Genomic DNA, 24945 nt, shown 5'->3' with positions numbered 1-24945 from the left:
ATACCAAGCAGAGGATTTGATATTTGATTCTTAAGATGATAGGGAACCAGTGGAGTTTGTTGAGGTTGAGGCCAGGGTGTGACATGGTCAGACCTGTGCTTTAGGAAGATCACTTTGATAGCTGAATTGAGGAAGGACTGGAGGGGAGACTCCATTCACCAGATTCCCAGATTCACATTCATCACCTTGGTCTACACACTTGTAAGCTCATGCATATTTGAGTTTAGATGCCATGACCCATCCATACCATTTGTCTTCTTTCCACAGTAGCCCTTTATTCTTTTCCTTTTTCTGCTCAACAGACCAAATGTTCTTTGGAGACTTGGAACATACTTATAAATGTCCTTTAGAGACCACTCTTTCAATCAGATTCCATAGCAGATGATATCAGTATGCTGTGAGCTCATACTCAGCCTTCTAGGAAATGTAGTCCAGAAAATGTCTCCCAATGAACAAGCTTTTTTTTTTCACCCAAGAATCGCAGGAAATTAAGTTCCTGGGTAATCCTTTACATTTATTATATCATAATCTTTGTATTCCATTTGATGACTTTTCTTGAGTAACAAGTCAACAGCCAATTTAACCCAATTAGAGCAATGAGGAAAGTGGCAGCTAGAATATCTTCATTTTCTTAAAAAAACAAAAAAAAGAAAGAAAATTATAACTCAGAGAAGAATAATTGCTCTAGACTTCTCAGCAAAATCAAAAGTCTCAAGATTTTTTGATTCTTGGGCTTGTCTTTCATTCAAAATTAGTGGGTCACATCCCACCAAACTTGTGTATTTTCAAGGGTAAGTTAAGGGATAGAGGGTATTTAGAGACTTGGGCAAGAGAATTCTTTCTGGCTAAGGAAGCTCATTTCTTTTTAGGTGTGTATTCACAGATGCGAAACTCGAAATGCAAAGGGAATGAAAGATATAAAAACCAGATTGTACTCCTGAGTTTTAGCCCTGTGCCACCTCTGACCACTTATCCCCCTAAATTCCTTTTTGTTTTAATGAGTAGTTTTATCCTTTAGTCTTTTTTTTTTGACTTTACGTTCTTACCCAATTAAAAGGCAAATTCAACATTGGGAAGAAAATAAAACCTACCACCTCATCATTGAGTGAGATTTGTTTTGGGGGTTATAATTTGACAGGCTTATTAACAATTCATTTTTCCTTAATTGCACATTCTGGATGCTGTTGGTTTATGTAAATGTTTCTTTGGTGGGAGGGATTTACATTATTAAAAGTGACCTTGTTTATAACCTCCTATTCAGTGAATTTTTAAAAGAGAATATTGCTTATTAAAAATGAGAAGGTAGGTCAACTCAGGGTTAAGAGGAGATACTTCAAAAGGATTGTCACTGGCTCAAGTGGCAAAACAGAAGATTTGTTTCCAAATGGTCAGTCTGGGTTGCAAAAGTGTGAAAGGACAATGTGCTTATTCAAATGACCTCTTGGGGGGACAAACTCTTACTTTCCAGAGAATGAGGTTAAAAGGATAAATGCATGGCTGGACTGGAGATACTTCTACTGTAGGAAAAGATAAAGTGAAATTCTTTAAATAGATTTTAAGACTGCTGAGAACCCCTTTGGTCTGTCTTGAGTAAGTGTGTTACACTTTAACGAGATTATTTTGATGTTTTCACCAGGTTGGAGTATAACTACATAACAAAGCTCTCTTTCTATTCCCCACAACCCCTAAAGAAAAAAGTCCTTCTGTTGGCCAAACAGGAGTGTTTTTATAGGTGATAGAATACCACTGAGTTAACTGACAGATGGAATATCATATCCAGCTCTTCTAAGATCCGCATTCCAGATCTGTGTGCAGTATTTTATATTCAGGTTGCCTTCTAGATCATGTCTACACAAGACTATTGAATTAACTGGTTTTTGCTTGATTCAGAATTTTTGGCCGTCTTAAGCAGCGCCATTTATAACATCAACTTTGGCACTTAATTACTTGATTTGTAATGTTATTCAACTGCCTCATTTCCCCACTGAGGTAGTGAGCTCCTTTAAAGCAAGGACCAGTGGGATATTTTTTAAAGGAATATCTCCCCAAAGTACCTAGCACAGAGTTAGCCACATATTAGGTCCTTAACAAATACTTGTTGAATTGAACACATATTAGCCCTGAAGAGAAAACTCCACCAAAAACCATGACTTTCTCATCATGATGAAATCATCTCCATTTGTTAACTTCATTTAGAGGAAGAGTTCTCACCTTGGGATTACAGACCCCTTGGGCTCACTGCTGAAGCCTATGGACCCCTTCTCAGAATAGTGCTTTAAAATTCATAAAATAAAATACATGGGATTACAAAGGAAACCAATTGTATTCAATACATTTATCAAAAATGATAAGAAATCAAGTTCACAGACCCCAGGTTAAGTAGCTGTTGAAAACTTTTCTAACTTCAAGTGAAATTCCCTTTCAAGACATGTTGTTTTTCCAACATAATCAAGTCCTTATTAGCTTGAGATTGGGTTTTCAGCTTGCTTTCTCTGTGGGAAACTGGTAACTCTTTGTTTCTTATTGACCTTGATCGTATTCAGTGACTTCTTTCTAGTTAAATTTCTGTCTTTGAGAGTGACTTACAATGTTAGTGGCTACGTAGCCATGAGAATGTAACATCTTTGATGAAGCTGAGAATGGTACCTGCATCCCGGCAAGCAGGAATAGGCACTCAAAACAAAGTTACCTAATTAGCACTTCTTCCTTGTAAACAATTACCCTTCTGACATTCCTTCCTGTCTACCTGGGGCAAATGAGAGCCTGTCATCTGATAAGTCTCAAGAAAGATTCTTGTGCTCATTTAGGCTGGAATTTTGCATTCGTCCAGTAATGATGAAACCCATTCCCAGGATGGTGGAGATAAAAATAGAGGAACTGAGCAGTGGGGCCATCTGGATAGCCTGGAAAAGTCCAAGGCACTTTTGAGTCCGATCATCACAAATAATTTGATTTCTTTGCTCTGTTTTGACATATGGCCTCCTGAAACATCTGGAGAACTACCATTCAGATCTAAGCACCAAAGTATGGATTACAGAGAAACACAAATGATTCTTTTAATTTTGTATTATTTAGGATTGCCTCTGTCACCACTCTGTTGGAATAGTGGCAGCTGGCAGAACAGACTTCTGTACAGCATTTTTCCTGTCTCTTAGGATTCTTTTCTGGAAGCATGGCAAGGTGCAAATGAAAACAAGCCAGCTGATATTCAGGAGGACTAGGGTGACTGCAGTGATGCTCACACAGCTGATGCTGAATAAAGAAACTCGATAGCTTCACTAAGAACAACCAATGAAGGCCTGCTTGTGAAAGGCAGTATAGGTGTGGGTACAGGTATCATCATTTACACGTTTGTCTTAATGAGGCTTGGTGAATTGAATGATCAATATTGCAAATCCCATCAGTTTTATTTCTACATCTTTTGTCTCTGTGACTTTCCTCCCCTCACACAGCTGCCATTTTAGTTCAGGTCTACATCTGCATTATTGAAATGGCCTCCTAACTGATCTCCTCTCTCCAATTCACCCTCCACAAAGGTCCTGAATGTATATTCTTAAAGCAGATTTGACCATGTCACTCCTTTTCTCAGGAAGCTCCAGTGACTCCCTATTACCTCTAGAACTAAGTGAAATTTCTCCTGGCTGGCATGGAAAACCCATCACAATTTAGCTCCAGTCTCTATTTCTAGATTGATATCACACATCCCTCATACTTGTTGTCCAGTCAAACTGATGTATCCACCATTCCTCACTGGGGATGCTTTATCTCCTCCTTACATATCTTCTCAGCGGAATGAACTCCATACACAAAATGTTCTACCCCCTCATACCTGCCTCTTGAAATCCCTACTTCTCTTCAAGGCCTTCTCTTCTTTTTTTCTGGCTAGGCAATGGAGTTAAGTGACTTGCCCAGGGTCACACACACAGCTAGTAAGTGTTATGTGTCTGAGGCTACATTTGAACTCAGGTCCTCCTGACTCCAGGGCTGGTGCTCTATCCACTGCACCACCTACTTCCCCTCAAGGCCTTTTTCTGATTCCCTCTAGCTGTTCTGATCCCCATATTGAAGACATCTTTATATTTATTTTGTATGTATTTTTATTTAATATATTCATGTATTATACATAACATTTATATATTATAATATGTTTGTATATTTTATTATATTGTATATACAATATATTGTGCATATTTTTATTTATAATTATCAGCATAAATATTGTTCCTCTCCAAAGATATGAATGATATTAGGAACTATTTCATCATTTTAATTGGTAACCTTAGCCCTAGCATGAGTTTCCTGGTATATAATGGGGACCTAATGAATGTTTATTGAATTGGTCTTGTCATTCACACTGAGAGCAAAGAAAGAGCTCCTGAGACTTGTTAGAGTATTGAGATCCCTGAAAGTTTTTTTAAATTGTTTTTGTGTGAATGATAAGGTTGGGGGAGGGGAGGGGAGGGACAAAAAGAAGATGGAGAAAAGAACAACAGGTATGGATGCCAGGATGTCAAAGCAGGGTCCTAGAAATCAGAGAATTTCATTTTCAGGAGGATGTCAAAGGTCTGAGAAGTAGGAGTTTGGTTTAAGAGGAGGAAAGTGTCCTAAAATGATGGAGTCTGGTGGAGTAAGACACTTGTGTGAACCATTAGAAAGATAGAACCTGCTCTTGGTGCAAGGATGGCATGTTATGTGGCCTCTTTCTTACTATCTCCTTTGTGTGGGAGGACCTGAATCTATACATAGGTATAGTTTCCTATAGAATAGTAATGTTGCAGATGTTGGTAGGCTCTGCTTATAGATATTGTGGGGGAGGGAAGTTATGACCATGCAGTGGTTTTGTTTGTTTGTTTTTTAATTCAGTTCTACAATAGTCACATAGGCCTGGGAGCAATAATCAATTATTTATTAAGTCATGCTAGGAATCTAAGGAAATTTAGCTGTGAGGAGCAACCTAAAGGTCAAAGAATCTGGAGATCAAAACATCAGTAGGAAGAGCCAATAAAGTCTTGGGTAGTTGAGGGAGGCAGATGGTTCAAAATCCTGGGGATCAAGAAGAGTAAGACAGTACCTTTTACCTAACACTGATGCTCTCAATCCAGCCAAGAAGACTTCCTGTTATTCAAATAAAACAAAGCACATCTTAATTTTTTACTTCAGCCATCATTTCTCTTGAGAGAAATAGGGTTCTTATAATTCCAGCTTAGCTGAAATATGGAAGGTGTACTTATCTTGTGCATAAAATTGATAACTTGTACATTTGGGACTGTCTATTTCTTATTAATCCATTTTAGACTTTATAAGTCAACTGAGCATTCAGTTTTTGAAAAGTGATTCTGGAAAATTGTTTTGCATAAGTACTAGTAAATACTGGCATGTGTTTCTGGCAAGGAATGGAAATGTTCCAGTCAATCCCCAGTGGCCTCATGAGCAGAAACAGTGATGGGAGTATTGGCTGAGCTTTGGTGGTAGTAAAACCTATGAAGATCTGTTGTACTTTCCTGGTGTCTGTCCAATCAATGAGAGTGATCTATTTTAGAACTTTATAAAAGGGGATCAGGCAGACTCCAGAAATCTATACAAGTATATGAGCAACATAAATTAACATTGGGAAGATTTTTAACCTCCTTCCTTCCTTCTTCCCTTCCTTCCTTTCTTTCTTCTTTCCTTTCTTCGTTCCTTCTTCCCTCCTTCCTCAACCTCTACTTTCTCTTGTATCTTTCAGTTTTATTTTTGACTGTTTAGAAAATGACTCTTTGAATTTTTAGAAAATTCTTTACATTTTAAAGCATTTTTATAAGAAGATTGCTATTAAAGTCTCTGCCATTTGCATGGCACCTAGTAGTTTAGAAAAATAATTAAAAAGGCCAGACTAGCTTGTTCAGTTGTATGTTGATAAGACTTTAAAATGGATCTATATGAGGAAAAATATGCAGAGGACAAAGACAATTGTTAATTCCTAGAAAAGTAGTTAAAAACAGTTAAAAAATTGTTGCCTCAGAAACACATGTTGTATGTCTAATATACTTTTAAAAATTCAAATGATCTGGATAATTGCCTTAATTCTCCAATAAGCTTGGATAGCATAATATTTTAAAACTTGTGGGAATTGTGATTTAGCCAGTGGTGATATTTCAATGGAGAGTATACCATCTCTGCAGCTTTTTAGACAGCTCAGTAAAGCAGAAAGAATACTTGGAGAAAAGGATCTCAGATTGAATGCCCAATTTGTTTCTTCCTACCTCTGTCTATGAGTCAGCCACTCAATCTTTCTGGGACACAATTTACTCATCTGTAAAATGAGAGGCTCATATTAAAGCTCATATATCCTTTCCAATTGCTTACTGTAATGGATAGCGAACTGGACTTGGAGACAAGAAGACCTGAGTTTGAATCTTATGACCCTAGGCAACTCTCAGCCTTAGTTTTTTCAGCCTCAACCTCTATTAGCCTCAGTTTCCTTATCTGTAAAATGTGGATAATAATGGCACCTACCTCACAGAGTTGTTTTAAGGATAAAATACAATAACAGATGCAAAATGCATTGTTAACTTTACAGTCTTCTATACACACTATTATAATTAATATGATCTTCCACTGAAAGAATATTTTACAGATTCATGGTTCTTTGGGGACACCCCATAACCACCCTGGCAATGAGCTTCTCTAAACAGAGAAAGCCAAGAATGGCTAGTCCTTATGTGTTAATCATAAGGTAGCACATGTCCACTATGCCCACTATATGTTGTGGCAGACCTCAACTTGAAGCCTGAGAAACTCTGGTAGAGGCCATCAAGATGCAACTCTTAACAACTTGGAGCCCCAGACTGGTCACCTGCATTCCACCAGGAGCATCAAAGAGAATCTCAGTGAACAATGTTAGTGCAAGCGTGGACTAAACCGAATCTTACATTCTTTGAAAAAGTTAATTTCCTTCATGTAACTGAATACTTTACCCCTTCAAATTATTCTATGTGCCTGCTTGTAAGATTACTTTTTTTCCTATCTTTTCTTTTTTCCTCTCCAAAGAACTCTGATCCTAGTAAAGGTTCAACAAAATTATTTTAATGGCTATGGAAAGTCTACACTAACAAATGCCCAAAGTGGAGATTAAGAAATGATTTTCTTTCAGGAATTCTCAGTTTGGTAAATTCCCTTTGGGGAGTGAATGACTTTGTTTGGCTGTGTTACCACAGCAGGGTGGGGATGCAGGGCAGGTGTTGGGATAAGGTGAAACAATAAAAGAAGTGTTGGAGAAAAGGTATGCATGGGAGTAGGCTGAGCACTGAGATGTACCTTGAAGCTGGTGGCAACAGCTGAGCTGGGAATCTGGGATCAGGGGTTCATAATCCAAGTAGTCAAGCAAGGCTTGAAGGAGCAAAGAACTCTTAGAAAGTTGAACATCTTGTCAGCCGGGATCAGGAATCTTTAGCAAAGTGACCTTAAGAAATCGGTTGTGGGACCCACACAAAGAACCTGGGCAACAGACATGGAACACCAGAACCAAGGCTGCTTCATACTGATCCAATGCATTCTGATCCAGGGGTGTGCTATACGCAACCTGATGAAATCAGCTCTGATCCGAGCTCTGGTCCTCAGGTAGAGGCTGGAGAGAATAGCTGGCTAAATTGGGACTTAGAGGGTAGAAAGCCAGTAAGTTCCTGACACCATTCAGTTTAAAAGGGTCTGCACAGCTTCCCCTAGTTTTCTGTTTTTTCTAGAATCCCTGATTAGAAGGAAGGTCATGGGATTTCTTATATTCTCCTGCCACTTTCCTCTACCTGCTCCCCAGCTACCCTATCTCCCCAGATAACACCTTAATATACTCAGTGTTTTAAAACAGAATTAACTAATTAATTAAGTTAATTAATTAGAACAGAATTTACTAATGCACTATAGGGAAACACAATAGGTAAGATGGGGGTATTGTATAATAAACAAAAGAGTCTGAAAAAAGGATAGCTATTCACTTAGACTCTAAGTTATTCATAATTGTTTATTCCTCTTCCCCACCCAACGCACATGAATAACTATACATATTCTCTCTCTCTCTCTCTCTCTCTCTCTCTCTCTCTCTCTCTCTCTCTCTCCTCAGCATAAAGGAATGGTCTAGATAGTCTCCTGATTCTAATACTTAGTTGACTAGGTATGGCTAGGAAACTGGTCTCCAGGTTCATACACTAAGAATGTGGAAGTTAATAACTTCTGGTGGAAAATGGGAGTAGAATACTATAGTGAGAATGAAAGGAAGAGAGAGAAGCTGGTGTTGAATGAATGCCATCAAATGAGGTTATGTTCGGGTGTGGATACCTGGCAGGATGTGGATTTGTGTGGATGGGGGTTCCCACAGGGTAGCATTTGCTTTTTAGTGTAAACCTTGATTTAGGGAGCGAAGTTTTCTCCAGACTATGCAGAAGTCCAGTGAGATTGTATGTGCCAAAATTAAAGGAAGGTCCAAAATTGGCTTCTTGCCCCAAACATCGCGGATTTACCCAGCCTGAAAGAAAACCTCTTGGTCATGGTCCATAGACTTTTAATGTATTCCCTGGGCTTCCCTTAAGTGCTTACCAGACTTTCAACGTAACTTCTAACAAGCCAGCCATATGAACTGACCCTCTGCCCCCCACTATGATCTCTACCTAGGACACTGATCCATTTCTAATGTATAAGGCCACAGGTTCTTAAATTTATGAATTGTAAACTTTATTACAATGACTGCTGATTGGGAAAAAAAAACCAAAAACCCAAAGATGAATCTGAATGATTACTTTGCAGTTAGTATATGCAAAGTAATTAAGGTAGATTCCCAGCAGATACTATCAATTGATCAACCAACATAATTATCCATATTTAATTAATTATTAATATTAACTAATTTATGTACCATTACTATGGACTATGTTTAGGCATTAAGAACATGAAGACAATAAAATAAACAACCCCTGCTTTCAAGAGACTTACATTCCTGACTAGCAAAGTTCTTAGTTGCTGGTCAATTCTGTATTGGGGGAGCACAATTATAAGCAGAAGTGGCTCTTGAAGAGTGATAGAAATTCAATCTGAATATAGCACCTACAGGTGAAAAATAGGTGGCAATATGATATCACCAACATGCTTTTTCAATACTTCAGAAGACTGAAGATTCGTTTGGAGGGTGATCTCTATTCTGTTTCAGATCATATGTCCTTCACTTCTTGTCTGGATATTCATGAATTCCTCCTTCTCCCTCCCAAGCACACCCCCTCTCAAAAAACATCACCTGATTGCCAACCCTTTGCTGATAAGCCTATCTTTTAACTTTAATAAATTGGTCCTTGAATAACATTTAAAGCCCTGCCAGGCCAGTAATTATACCCTTTCCAGCTAGGTAATGTGATGTATGAAAAGTCCAAGACATAGCACTTCTGGGTAATTAATAATTTTTTTAAAATTACAGCTAGCAAATAATTAATAAAAGGATGGTCATTTGGTTTTCCCTCATAAACCAAAGACAAATCATGAAAGCCAATTGAGACTTACATGTCCTTGGAAGAGTAGGTGCTCCTGACAGACAGAAATCAACTCTGATTGGTTAATAGTTAATGAGAGAATGAATTTAATAATGAGAGGTAGGTTTATTCTAATGAAGCTCTGGGGCTGTGACTTTGATTATGTTACTCATGGACAAAGAGAGATTCATCTCAAGCGAGACTACTCCTGACTTGGGCAATCTACACAAAAGGCTCTAGCTTCCACCCAGTCAATGAACAATGAAGAATGGTGGGGTCAGAATTCTACTTAGATAAGATGGTCTGGGTGGGGTAAATTTTTGGACAAGGTCAGAAATGCCCTTGAGTGACTGGGCTTTGAATGAGGAAACAGAAAGGGAAACAGCTGAAACCTCACAAGATATCTTGGGGTTTATGAGCCAGATTTTTTTCTCTTCCCTACTCATTTATTCTACCATTTTTTAAAAACCTAGGACAATTAACTCTTTTGCCCCATGTAGTTTTCTTTGTGATTTCTTGAGATACAGGCTCTGATTAAGCATATAAAGTAGTTTAAATAGAGCTACTTGACCATGCCTTAAACCCAAATCACTCTGGCTTTCACTAATTGGCTCACAATAGGTTCTAGCCCAAGCCTCATTTGGTCACTGTTTGGGTTTTGATGGCTCAAAGTGAGCATAAATATAAATTGTTTCTATTCTAGCCAGAAACCCTGAGGGTCTTCCACCCCCAGACTGTTTTTTTTCTCTACTAGATAAAAGAGGCCATTTTTGGCTTCACTTCTTACCTAACCCTTAATCACTGAATGAGTGTTACCGCAGATAAACTGAGACCTGGGAAAGACCTTAGCTTAAAAAGGTCAAGGTCTCCCACTACACTGGGTGCCATCTCCAGTCATCCTGATCTATATCATGCCACTGGACCCAGATGGCTCCAGAGGAGAGAGTGAGGCTGGTGACTTTGCACAGCCCTGCCTCGCTTAAATCCAATTGACTTGTAAGTCAAGACATCACCTTCCTGATGTCATCGCTCCTCTTTGAAAATGAAATACAAGCAACAGAAATGAAAAGCCTTAATCCTAATTTAATAATTGGTTATCAATATAAGAGAGAAATAATCATTTCTCTCATTAGAATAGGCCAGAACTCATGTTTCTCTGACACAACCCCAAATCATTTGTCTTGATGAGGTATCAAAATGTTATTGGATATTTACGAAGTTATTATAGTTTAATTCTTATCCTTAGCACCAACTGTAAGACTTGGTTCCTTCTTCCCTCTTTCCTGAGACCCTTCTCTCTGGTCTTGGTCTTAACATTAGCTAAATCCCCTTGTTATGGATTTTACTAGCTATACTCCTTAGTGTTAGCCCTCTGAAATCTGTTCTTCCAAAGAAATTATGGAGCAGCAGTCTAGGACCTGGAAAATATCTTTCTTTTAGCACCTCTAATTCAACCTTTCTATAGAGTACATCATGTAGCCCATCGGCCCAGAGTTGAGAGGAAGTATCCCTTAGTCCAACCCTTTGAATCTCACCTCAATAGACTTCCTTAAATGGGCTTTGAAGACACCTCCATCCCTCCCTATTCTTCATCCATGAACGTTGGGTGTTTGGTATTGTGCCCCACTGGCCTCTCAAGTCTCAGACATCTCGATGCTTCCATTCTTTGGAAGTTTGTGCTCTCAATCTGTTTGCCTGAAATAGATTCTGCTAGTGAGATCTTCCTGGATAGATCAGGCCTTAATTATCGACAACCACCACCAAAAGCTATTATTGCCAGAGCAAATGCAAGAGAATAGAGCTCATAGGAGGCATTTGCCTTTGAAATGAACATTTTTCCAGGCAGGTTTTTCCAGTTCTGCAGTAGGTAAGGCTGAATGGCTGCTGAGAGCACAGGATTTTTGTTGTGAATGAATGTTCTTAAAGACTAAATTCAATTTTCAGACAGTCTGAAAAAAAAATCCCCTCCTCTTTGCTCTGCCTCCCCAAGAATGAATAGAACCTCCTCCTTCATGATATTTAAACCTTTGTCTCATTAGAACAGTATGTAAGATTTTTGTGTACTTTACTCAAGAAACTGTGAGTGGTTTTTTTTTTTTGGTAAAGTGAAGTGCTATTAGGACTTGGGCCTGATATACTGGCCTAATGGTCCTCTCTGGGGCTCAGACCTATATTCTTCACTACATGGCTTATTGTTCCAGAACAATTTGCTCTCTAGTTCTGAATCTGTGTTGCCAAATGAGTCCACTCCTATTTCTCCAATCATTAGCAGGGCTGAACTGTCAGATACATTCTAAGGAATTAGATACCTCTCCCTTTTTCTTTGCCATAGCTCCAGTCATTTCTGTAACTACCAGATGATTCTAAGTCACTGGTCTAGTCTGGGTTCTTTTCCTTGTGAGGATAGATCTTGAAGACTATATATTTTTATATTCAATGAGCCAAAATTACATTAGCATACAGTAACATCATTTTTGCCAAAGAAATCAAATTTCTACTTTTTTTGGAATCTCTGGTTTTATACAGACATGGTCTTAAGAGAGCACCTTTAATCAAAGTATTGAATAAAATCTGCATACAATGATCATGATTTTACTCAACAGTAAGCTGTGGTAGACTTGCGTCTTAGTTATATCTCTTCCACTAACTGAGTGTATGGCCTTTTCTAGGTCATTTCAACTCTTTGGCCTCAATTTCCACATCAATGATGTAACGAGATTGTATTTCTGGCCCCAAGGGCTACTGTTTCTACTCAAGATCTTCTTTTCTTAGAATCCTTGTTGGGCAAATCAATCATTTTTCTGCCAGTTGAATAGATACATCTCTTTATCTTCTTTTCCACTTTTATGACACTATTTAGATGGCAATGCCATGAAATGAGTGGTAAATATTTGGAAGAAGAAGCTACAATGTACCCCACTGTACACTAAGGAGTATATCTTCATAATCAGAAAACTCATTCTTGGGTCATCCAATAGGTCAACAAACATTTATTAAGCATTTACTATGTGCCAGACATGGTTTTAAGTGCTAAGAATGCAAATAGAAGCAGAAAGAAAAATAATGACTGTGCTTAAGGAGCTTATATTCTAATGAGGGACGATATAACATAAAAGGAAGCTGAGAAGGGAATAGGAAAGAAGGAAAAAGGAATGGTAGAAAAAAAAGTCTAAAAAACCAGGAGAACCAACCTGGAGATGAGTGAAGACATGGATGGCCTAGCTGCCCTCCTTAAAATGGAGGTCCTTGGAGGAACCAGTCAATCAATCAGAAGAAACCTTAGGGGAGAGGGAGCTTCCAATGTGAGGAGCCTGGGTATGAAGTGAGCTTCCAGGTTGAAGAGGCATGATGGCATCATAGGGAAGATCAGAGTCAGGAGTGCACCCTGGAAAAAGAAGGAAGAGGCACCTCAGATGCCCAGGGCCTTCTAGGTCAGGGATGGGGAACCTGTGGCTTCAAGGCCACAGGTGGCCCTCTACGTCCTCAAGTGGGGTCCTTTGACTGAATCCAATTGCCTCCAACTTCTGTGAAAGTTTGGATTCCTTCAAAGGGCCGCCCTTGAGGATGTAGAGGGCCACCTGTGGCCTCGAGGCTGCAGGTTCCCCATCCCTGTTCTAGGTAGGCCAGGTAAAGGCTGGAAATGATCCTTCATTTCTCTCCAAGGTACACAAGGACCTAGTCAGCATCCCTGCATTGCTATAAAATCCATTATTTTAATGTTTTCAGAGTCAAGTTTAGCCTATTTCTAAACTCATGGCAGTGAGTTATTTTAAGTAAAACTGAGCAGTTGTTCACGTACTAGTATGATTAGCATGGGCATTGATGGAAAGCCGTGAGATCATTCTGTAGTTGGGTGAATAGATGTAGCTTTTAAAAACTCTCTCAAAAAAGGGACTCCCTACCTACACTTGCCCATGGGTATTGACTCAGTAGAGGGGTCCTCTTTTTGGAAGCCTTCAAGATGAACTTGAAAGTCAGTTTGGTGTAGCCTTGGAGTCAGAAAACTTAGGTTCAAACACTGCCTTTCACACATAGTGACTATGTAACCAGAGGTAGATTGCTTAACTTCTCAGGGTTTGAGGTGATCCTCTAGGACTTCAAGTCACAGAGGAGTTATAGATTCTTATCAGTATGGGAGGTTGCATACAAGGTATTCTTCTTGTTCAGTCATATTTCAGTCATGTCCAACTCTTTGTGACCCCATTTGGAATTTTCTTAGCAGAGATACTAGAGTGATTTGCCATTTCTTTCTCCAGATCATTTTTCAGATGAGGAAACTGAGGCAAACAGAGTTAAATGACCTACCTAGGATTATATGGCTAGTAGTTTCTGAGGCTGGATTTGAATTAATGAAGATGAATATTACTGATTCTAAGCCCAGTACTCTATCCACTGTGCTGTCTAGCTGCCCAACAGACCAATTACATCTTCAAACCAACAAAATCACAGATCTAGACTTCCTAGTGTCCCCCAGCCTCAACCCCCCAGGAATGAATTAAACAAAAATATAGAACAAATGCCGAATCACAAAGTACAAGGTAAGGAAGTGAGGTAGCCCTGATGGGGTCCTGAAAACAAGTGTGCTGAGAACCGCATGTGGTACTCGTCTTTTCTCAGTGAGGTCATTTGAAAACAGATGACTTTGTGAGATAGTATAGCAGAGTGAAAACGATATTCTGCAGACCCCTTAGCAAGTGTTCTGTAACTCTAAAGCTGTGCCATGAAATCTAGGTACTTCTCATACTTAAAAAAAAAAGTAACACAACACCATTCACCAAGTCATCCAAATGAACACCCCCTCGTTTTTCACTATTGTTTTCACAGCTCAACAAAGACGGTGGCTATTGATAAGGGAAGTACAAGGCCCCTGAAAGCAAGCTTTGGAATTTACTTTCGAAGCCAACATCTCACAGGTCAGATTTATTCAGCTCTAAGGTGCTGCTGTGAATATATTTCTTGTAATGGCTATTTTTTTTTGTCTTTGCTGTGAATGACTGTTCTTAAGTACTTAATTCAGATTTCAGGAAGTCTGGGGGAAAAAAATTCCCCCAAAATGAATATCATTTTAACAATGAATGTGGAAGACTTTGTCTCATGAGAATATTCTCAGAGAATATTAATTTTAGACTATCTTTCTGAATTTTTTTATTAAGAAAAAGTCATTCTTCATTTACCTGTAGCAATTAATTATTTAATAGTACGATGAGCTTTCTAAATCTTATTCAAACAAGCCAAGAAGGTGTCAAACTAATAGTAAGTATCCAGAATTTCAGAGAACTGACTAATCTCCAAACTGGTAGAGTGGAAAAACCACTGGAGTTAGAATCCAAGGATCCACATGTAAATCCTATTGCTTCTATTTCCAACCTGTGTGACCTTCGAAAAATTATTTCTCCTCTTCTACTTTCCTTTAATGCAACTTTTTTTCACTATCAGTTATTTTATTAGTGTGAGGAACTCCTGGCATGACTCTCCTCACTGATACAGATCAGCAACTTCTCTCTCATTATAGTATTAGAGCATTGCCTGGAGCATTGAAAAATAGTGACTCTGGTGTTTCAAAGGCAGGACCTGAACCCAGCCTGCTCCACTCCAAAGCCAATCCGCTTCTATAAAATAATGGGGTTGTACTGTACAGCTGGGTGGTGCTGTGAATAGAGTGCTGAGCTTTGGAATCAGGAAGACCTGAGTTCAAATCCAGTCTCAGACATTTACCAGCTGTGTGACCCCAGGGAAGTCACTTAACCTATTTGCCTCAGTTTCCTCATCTGTGAAATGAACTAGAGAAGAAAATGGTAAACCATTTAGTCAAACAGCTACACTTGAGGATCTAGAGGGTGACATGTGGCTTTAGGGCGACATGTAGCTTTGAGGCCACAGGTTCCCTACCCCTGGCCTAGACATTTAAGCATATATGGCTGTGAACTACTATTTAATTGATTCAGAATAGTTAGCCTTGTCTTCAGAAATATCTATGCAGTAAAGGAAAGAATATATGTTTTGGGTCAGAGGACCTCTGTCTATACTACTAATTACTGATGTAGCTTTGGCCCAGTCGCTTCATGTTTCATGAAGAAGAGAAGAAGCTTTGGCGTAGATCAGGGATTCTTAACTGGGGGTCCATTGATGAATTTCAGAGGATCCATGAACTCACATGGGTAAAAACTTAAATCTTCATTTCAATGCAATTGATTCCTCTGTAATTCTTTTGAGATTCATTTGCATTTTATTTTATTGATTAAAAAGCATTATTATGAGAAGGCTTTACCTGACAGCCGAAGGTCTTGATGACCAAAGAAGGTTAAGCATGTCTGGACCATATACTTTTAAAAGTCACTTCTGCCTCTAAGTCCCATGATCCATTGTTTAGTTCCTAGAAAATCCAGCTGACTTTTCCCTACTTTAAATATGGGGGAAAGAGAGAAATGTAATTTCAGTCACCATCCCACCCCACCCCCACCTAGTTACATAGTGATTTAATCATAGAAAAAGAAGGCTAGGAGACCTCCAAGCTCTGGTTTGTTCCCTCATTTGGGGGAGGTAGTGTGGCCTGATGGAGGAAACTAATTTCAGGCCTCTTTTACTGGCCATTGTTTTCACTTTAAGTATAATTTAAAAAAAAATCATCTGTGGCTCTGCCTTGGTTCAGGCTTTTATAAGGTGTTGGTTCTTTTAAAAAAAATTAATACAATTGGAAGAATAATTTTGGCTAGTATTTTAATACTAATATTAAACCCTTAAAACATTAATTTATATATAAACTCCCTAGTCCTCCCTGGTTGACATTTGGACACCTCAATGCCCACACACTCACAGATCTTCATGGATCAGGAGGGAGATATAAAACCTAAAATATTTACCAGTTACCTGTTTGTTATAGAAAATGTGAATAGAAATTCCCAGAAGAGATGAAATGAACTGCTGAAATGTTATAAACATGGAGCAAAGCTTCCCTTCATTTGCTATGTGAAGCACAAGGGCCCCTTCAGTGCACTAAATTAATAACATGCCAGAGGTCTGCCTGTGTGTATATACATACATATAGAAGCCTCATGATGCCTTGAGGGGCCTTGCACAGGCCCTTTTGATAATGTGCTGCAACATTACAAAGGAAAGTGAAGATGGATTTTTCTAGGGAGGGGGTGCTTATCCCAGGTACTATTGAACTGAGCATGCAAGTTATTCCCAATGAGGAGAGAGTTGTAACAGCAACAGAAAGAGAGAGAGAGAGAGAGAAGAGAGAGAGAGAGAGAGAGAGAGAGAGAGAGAGAGAGAGAGAGAGAGAGAGAGAGAGAGAGAGAGAGAGAGAGAGAGAGGAGAGAGAGAGAGAGAGAGGAGAGAGAGAGAGAGAGAGAGAGAGAAAGAGAGAGAGAGAGAGGAGAGTCCATACGTTAGAAAGCAGGCTTTAGACTTAGGAAGATCATGGTTCAGCCTTAAACACACACTATTCAGGATACTTAAGGGCAGCTAGGTGGCATTGTGGATAGAATACCTGGCCTCAGAGTCATGAAGATCTGAGTTCAAATCCACCCTCAGACATTTACTTGCTGTGTGACCTGGGCAAGTCACTTAACCCAGCTCAGTTTCCTCATCTCTAAAAGGAGCTGGAGAAGGAAATAACAAACCACCCCAGTGTCTTTGCCAAGGAAACCCTAACTGGGGTAATGAAAAGTCAGACACAGCTGAGATGACTGAACAACAACATTCAGGTTCCCTACAGAACAGATCACGGACAATTTACTTAATCTCTCAGTGCCTCCAGACAACACAACACCCTGAGACTTAGATTTGGAGTGAGTTGCTAATCTGCATAGGGAGAGAGTTTCCACTCCAGGTGTTCTCCCAACTAATGGACAAAAAACCATCAAGAGGTACAGTATAAAACTGCTATAAAGGAATGGGATTTCCAAACTGGGATCCATGAATTTAAAAAAAAAAGAATTGATAACTGAATTTCAATATAATTGGCTTATTTTGTAATCATGAATATTTTATTTTTACAAATTAAAAACCATTATTCTGAGAAGGAATACACAGGTTTCTGTAGACTGCCAAAGGGGCTCATGAAGAGGTTAAGAACTTCTGTGTCTAGAAGCTTTACTGATCTCTTTACCTCCTCTCTCACTCAGTGTCTTAGATTAGTTTTCACTTGTCTTTGGTGCTTATGGGACCAAACATTTGCATTTGCATTTGAGGCAAGCTTGACTCACATCTACAGATAAACAGATAAATCAAGGAGTATATTTTTTCCCCCTTTCTAAAATGAGTTATATTCAGATTCACTTAAACCTCAAAATCCTCTGGTGCATTGAAACTGTGATTTAACTTACAAAACAATTTAAACATTAGTCCTTCAGAGCACAACTACCGTGTGAAGTTCACCTTGTATATGGTATTTCTTTGCAGTGTTTGCCACAGTGGAGGGAAAAAAAATGGCAGGCCATAAAATAAGCTTTTGGTGATGTCATTTATCCACAAGAAGATGATTACTCTGTGTCATAAAATATTTAATTACTTGCCTTTCTCAGCCTCTCAGTTCCAAAACTGGAAACTTGCACATCCTCAAGATGATAATTCTCAGTTAAGGACAAATATTGGTACTATCAAAAGGTATTAGGTATGAATTCAGAAGGTCCACACTTCCTAAGAATGTTGATGAAAGAAAACTTTTTGATCCATTCCAAACTAAAATGAATGAAAAAAGACAAAAAGAAAAGGTTATTGCCTGCCTTCTTCCCTTCCCTCCAACACAGGTATAGTCAATTTTCAATTGTGTCTGACTTCTCATGACCCTCTTTGGAGTTTTCTTGGCAAAGATGCTGGAGTGGATTGCCATTTCCTTCTCCAGTTCATCTTGCAGATGAGGAACCAAGGCAAACAGGGTGAAGTGACTTGCCCAGGGTCCCACAGCTAGTAAGTATCTGAGTCTGGATTTCAACTCAGGTCTTCCTGATTCCACACCAGTGCTCTATCTGCTGAGCCACTGAGCTGCCCTCCCCAACACAGGCAGTACCTTGGAGAGAGAGTGGGGTCTATTTACTTCTGGTATAACTTTGGATAATAATCTTTCTAGGTTGGAGTTACTCCATCTGTGGAATAAAAGGATTTGCTTCCTTCCGGCAAATCTGTGATTCCACCATCCTATGGAAAGGAATTAAGGAAGCTCTGTCTTCAATTTAGAGCAAGCTAAAGGAAATTTCAAGGAAGACCGAAAGTTCCATGAGAAAACAACTCTTCTTACTTAAGGGAAACAGCCTGGTATGATGGAATGAACATTGGGTTATGACGGAGTCAGTAGAATTTGGTTCAGATTCCACTTCTGAAGGTTAGTACCTTGGCCAAATCCCTCAGTCCCTAGGATCTTGGTTTCCTCATCTTTAATATGAAAGAGTTGGGCTAGATGTCTTCTACGTGTGAATGTGGGGGAGGCAAATATTTATTAAGCACCTACTATGTTCCAGACAGTGTGCTAAGCACTTTATAAATATTACATTTTAGCTTTTGATCCTATGATCCCATGATCCAATGGAAGCTTGCTTACTTACACATACCATTTTACTATGGAAATTTCCTACTCCTCAGGAAAGGTTAGAGTTATGTTTTTTTTCTTTATATTTATTTATTTATTTACTTTTAGTTTTCAACGGTCACTTTATAAGATTTTGAGTTTCAAATTTTCTTCCTCTCCTTCCCTCGCCAAGATGGCATGCAATCTGATATAGGCACTACATGTACAATCATATTAAATATATTTCCACATTAGTCATATTGTAAAGAAGAATTAGAACCAAAGGGAAAACACAAAAGAAAGGAAAAAAACAATAAAAAAGAGAGAGAAAATAGTATGCTTCAATCTGCGTTTGGACTCCACAGACCTTTCTCTGTATGTGGATAGCATTTTCTATCAGGATGCTTTTGGAATTGTCTTAGATCATGGCATTTCTGAGAAGAGCTAAATCTATCAAAGTTGGTCATCACACAATGTGGCTGTTACTGTGTACAATGGCTCCTGGTTCTTTTTTTTTTTTTGGTGAGTATTGTTTAAGTTTCATTCTCTCAAGACAGAATAACCTGAGTCTTAACATTCTTCAAAGACTCACAAAGCAAAAAGGGGAAGGCTTGGCTAAATATTTCTGAAGATAGGAGAAATGCAATGGAAACATTTGCAAAAGCAGTATCTGCATCTCTCCTTGGATCTCTGTTGGCCTCTGTACTGTACCACAGCCAAGAAGGATGACTTCTTTCCTTTTTGTGATCACCTCTTTCCAGACCTAACAGTGAAATTCTTGCTCTTAGGTTCCTGGTTTTCACCATTCTCTCTCTCTCTTTCTTTTTTTTTTTCCTTCAATATAAATTTATTTATTTTTAGTTTTCAACATTCACTTCCACAAGTTTTTGAGTTTCAAATTTTCACCCCATCTAACCCCTCCCACCGCCCCAAGAAGGCATGCATTTTGAATATCCCTTCCCCTAGTCTATCTTCTCTTCTATCTCCACCCCCCTTCTCTTATCCCCTCCCCTTCTATTTTCCTGTAGGGCAGGATAGACTTGTATCCCATTTCCTGTATTTCTTATTTCACAGAAGCATATGAAAACACTTTTTTTAAACATATGTTTTTAAAACTTTAGGTTTCAAATTTTCTCTCTTCCTCCCTCCCCACCCACCCTCATTGAAAAGGCAAGCAACTCAATATAGGTTGTACATGTGCAGTTATGCAAAACACTTCCATAGTAGACATGTTGTGAAAAACTAACTCTATTTCCCTTAATCCTATCCTGCCCTCCCATTTATTCTAGTCTTTCTTTTGACCCTATCTCTCCTCAGAAGTATTTACTTCTGATTACCCCTTTCCCAATCTGCCTCCTTCTATCATCCCCCTGCTCTCTTGTCCCCTTCCCCCTATTTTCCTGTAGGGTAAGACAGATTTCCATACCAATTGAATGTGTATGTTATTCCCTCCTTAAGCCAAATCCTATGAGAATAAGATTCCTCATTCCCTCTCACCTTCCCCATTTCCCTCCACTGTAAGAGACTTTTCTTTTCTGTTTTTTTTGTGAGATAATTTACCCCATTCTACCTCTCCCTTTCTTCTTCTCCTAATATAATCCTTTCTCATCCCTTAATTTTATTCTCCAGATATGACCCTTTAATCTTCAACTCACCCTCTATCTTCTATCTATCTATCTATCTATCTATCTATCTATCTATCTATCTATCTATCTATATACATACATATAATTTTTTCCTCCAACTGCCCTAATACTGACAAAGATCTCATGAGTTATAAATATCATCTTTCCATGCAGGAATGTAAACAGTTCAATCTTAATAAGTCTCTTATGATTTCTCTTTCCTGTTTACCTCTTCATGTTCCACTTGAGTCCTGTATTTGAAAGTCAAATTTTCTATTCAGCTCTGCTCTTTTCATCAGGAATGCTTGAAAGTCCTCTATTTCACTGAATGACCATTTTTTCCCCTGAAGGATTATACTCAGTTTTGCTGGGTAGGTGATTCTTGGTTGTAATCCTATCTCCTTTGCCCTCTGAATATTATATTCCATGCCCTGCGGTCCTTTAATGTAGAAGCTGCTAAATCTTGTGTTATCCTGATTTGTTTCCACAGTACTTGAATTGTTTCCTTCTGGCAGCTTGTAATATTTTCTCCTTGACCTGGGAACTCTGGAATTTGGCTATAATATTCCTAGAGTTTTCCTTTGGGGATCTCTTTCAGGAGGAGATCTGTGGATTCTTCAATTTCTATTTTGCCCTGGTTCTAATATATCAGGGCAGTTTTCCTTGATAATTTCTTGAAAGATGATGTCTATGCTCTTTTTTGGATCATGGCTTTCAGATAGTCCAATATTTTTAAATTCTCTCTCCTCGAAATTCTCTCGGTCAGTTGTTTTTCCAATGAGATATTTCACATTGTTTTCTAATTTTTCATTCTTTTGGATTTGTTTTACAGTGTCTTGATTTCTCATAAAGTCACTATCTTCCAATTGCTCTATTCTAATTTTTAAGGAAGTATTTTCTTCAGTAATCTTTTGGACTTCCTTTTCCATTTGGCCAATTTTTCTTTTTAGGGCATTTTTCTCCTCATTGGCTTTTTGGACCTCTTTTGCCATTTGGGTTAGGCTATTTTTTAAGGTGTTATTTTCTTCAGTATTTTTTTGGGTCTCCTTTAGCAAGCTGTTGACTTGTTTTTCATGATTTTCTTGCATCACTCTCATTTCTCTTCCCAGTTTTTCCTCTACTTCCCTTACTTGCTTCTCAAAATCCCTTTTGAGCTCTTCCAAGGCCTGGGACTGATTCATATTTTTCTTGGAGGCTTTGGATGTAGGAGCTTTGACTTTGTTGTCTTCTTCTGGTTGTATATTTTGATCTTCTTTTTCACCAAAGTAAGATAATATAGTCTGACTCTTTTTGTGCTGCTTGCTCATGATCCTGGCCAATTACTTGAGTTTTAAACTCTTTGTTAAGGTAAGAGTCTGCTTCCAATGTGGAGAATGTACTGTCCCAAGCTTCAGAGGTTTGTATAGCTGTTTTTAGGGATACTTGTAGGGACCTGTACATTTTCAGTTCTTCCAAGGTAGTATGATAAGGGGCAAGGGTTTCCTCCTTTCCTGGCCTGTGACCACAAGTACTCCTTTCTGTCCTGTAACTGTGAGGAGGGGTTCCTCTGCACAGCCACTAGCAGCTCCACCATGCCAGCGTTCCTCACCCAGCACTGCCACCCAGAACTGTGACCCAGATCCACACACGGGCAAAGCAAGAGATTCCTGCCTCAGCACCAGCAGACAGATCCCTGAAATCCCTCTCTGATCAGCCACTGGATTCCCCCTCAGTCTATGGGCTGGAAGCTTGGGAAGCAGCTGCCTCCCCCCCCCAGGCCACAGTCTTAGCACTGCAGAAGCAGACTTTTCCCACTGACCTTCTAAGTTGTCTTTGGCATTCGTGGATTGAGGAGTCTGGAAACCACCATAGCTGCCCACGATTCAGTCCTCTGAGGCTGGCTCCTGAGTGCCCATGTCACGCTCAGCTCCTGTGCACAGTGTCAGTTCACGCAAGTCTTTCCAGGTTTTTCTGAAGTCCACCTGCTCATTATTTCTTATGGAACAATAGTATTCCATTACATTCATATACCACAGTTTGTTCAGCCATTTTCCAATTAATGGGCATCCACTCAGTTTCCAATTCTTGACCGCCACAAAAAAGAGCTGCTATAAATATTTTTGTACATGTCGGTCCTTTTCTCATTTTTATGATCTCTTAGGGATACAGATGAGGCAGTATTTCTAGGTCAAAGGATATACAGAGTTTTATAACTCTTTGGGCGTAATTCCAAATTGCTGTCCAGAATGGTTGGATCAACTCACAACTCCACCAACAATGCATTAGTTTTCCAGTTTTCCCACATCTTCTCCAACATTCATCATTTTCTTGTTTTGTCATATTAGCCAGTCTGATAGGTGTGATGTGGTACCTCAGAGTTTTTTAATTTTCATTTTTTCTAATCAATAATGATTTAGGGCATAGGGTTATACTTTCACAGATCCAAGACATTTGGTTGAAATTCAGCACATTCAGCTAAGCAGCTGGTTACTTTGTCTACATAATGCTGACTACCATCTGAACTGATATATTGTTCTCTATGAAATGAAGTGAGTTGATCAGTGCTTTTGGACATCAGTTAAGATCTTTTAGCATGTATTGCTTTGGCTTTGCTACTTATTCTTTCTACCTTTAAATGTTGATTAAAATAATACTATTATCACAATTTTTGTCTGGAACTCTTCAGCAGTTCCCTAAAAAAGCCACCTAATGCCAGTCTGTCACAGTTTTCAGCTATTTAATTAAATTTATCCAGAGGTCCTATGTAATTTTGTTCAATGAATATCACAAATTTTACTGATTTCATCCTAAAGTTATCCCATCCCACCCTTTGTGGGTAAGAAATCCAATTACACCAATATTTTATTTTTCAGAAAGTATCTTGTGTGAGTGTCTACAGAGGCCTGTTCCATTTGCAGCATTCTGTCCAAAGGAGTGCTGTTAAATAAATCATTGGCATTGCATCAACTACCAATTATTTTTACTGCTGAGTGATTTGTTACTGTAGATAGAAACCATTCAATACCATTGACAAATAGTTCATAGAAGTAAGTTAGTTAGTTTCTTTTTCATAATCAATGAAGACCTAATTCCTTCTCCCCCATCTTGGGGATGTTGAACAAAATTAAATCATACAGTGAATAATGGCTTAAAATTTTTAATTTAGTTTTGTGCTGCAGGTTTGCCTAATTACAGCTGATTCTTCAGATAAAACAATCAGTGACCTTGAGACCAGGAGTGAAACAGCTGCCTCTTACCTGCAGAGTCATTATCGAAGTAATTATTCTTCAAAAAAAATTTATAATGGTCATATTTTATGTGGTCATACCTAGACACAAATATATGTAAAGTCACATATATAGAATCCTTCCTGCTTAGTTCTCCCTCCTGTGTACTAGGGAATATGAATTTCTGAAGACTCTGGGGAGGGGAACTCTATTGGAAGCCTCTCCCTGCTTTAGCTTCCATCCTTATGTGTGGCCTGAGCTTTCGACCTGAACTGTTGCTGGTATCTGCTCCTCAGGCATCTGGCAATGGGATACAGAAGGGAGTTAGGAATCTTTTCTCCCAAAAGATTTGTAATGGCATGAGAACAGTTTTTTTTTTATTTCATACTCTACAGAATTAGGGAACCGACTGGTCAGATGAAGAAGCTATCAAATAATCAATCTATGAGTTGTTGTTTGTCCATTTTTGTAGAGGACTAGTGATGACTTGAGTGTGAAATGGGTTTAAGTGATGCAGAGCTGCATAAAGGCAGTAGCCTCACACTCTCTTCCAGAGTCATTGATGTCCAGTGTTGTGATAAAAGTCAGGATGATTGGTGTCTCATGTCCATTTCTGCCATAGGTTTTACAATTGGTGAAATTTTGAGATGAAACAATTATCTTTGACATATTTCCAGATGTCTGAAGTTCCCTCTTTCTCAAAAATCTATCCCGAGTTCCATTTTGGAAACACATCTTGATATAGTAGGGAAAACACTGGGGTCTGGAGTTAGTATCCTTTGTTTCACATTCAGACTCTGTTGTTACTGTGTCTTTTTGGGCAAGTCTTTTTAGCTTCTCTGCATCACTTTTCCTCCTCTATAAAGGAAGGGGACAGGACCAGATAATTTCTGATATCCTCATAGATCTAAGTCCTATGATTTTATGTTCCTTGGCTCTCTTAGCAAGGTGGCTAGTTAGATGGCGAGGGAAGTTAGCTAATAGCTGTTTAGAATATTTACATTAGTCCTCTCAGGAAGAGCAGACTCCACAGTTGAAAAGCTTTGGGGAGTTTCATGCTGATGATAAAGTTGTTTTGGATTTTGGTTAGGAAGGCCATACAACTCCTCCCTTTATCC

Source organism: Phascolarctos cinereus, unplaced genomic scaffold (genome assembly GCF_003287225.1).
Source record: "Phascolarctos cinereus isolate Bilbo 61053 unplaced genomic scaffold, phaCin_HiC Scaffold_7;HRSCAF=346, whole genome shotgun sequence".
Classification (NCBI taxonomy): domain Eukaryota; kingdom Metazoa; phylum Chordata; class Mammalia; order Diprotodontia; family Phascolarctidae; genus Phascolarctos; species Phascolarctos cinereus.
Note: the sequence above shows the minus strand (reverse complement) of the source record.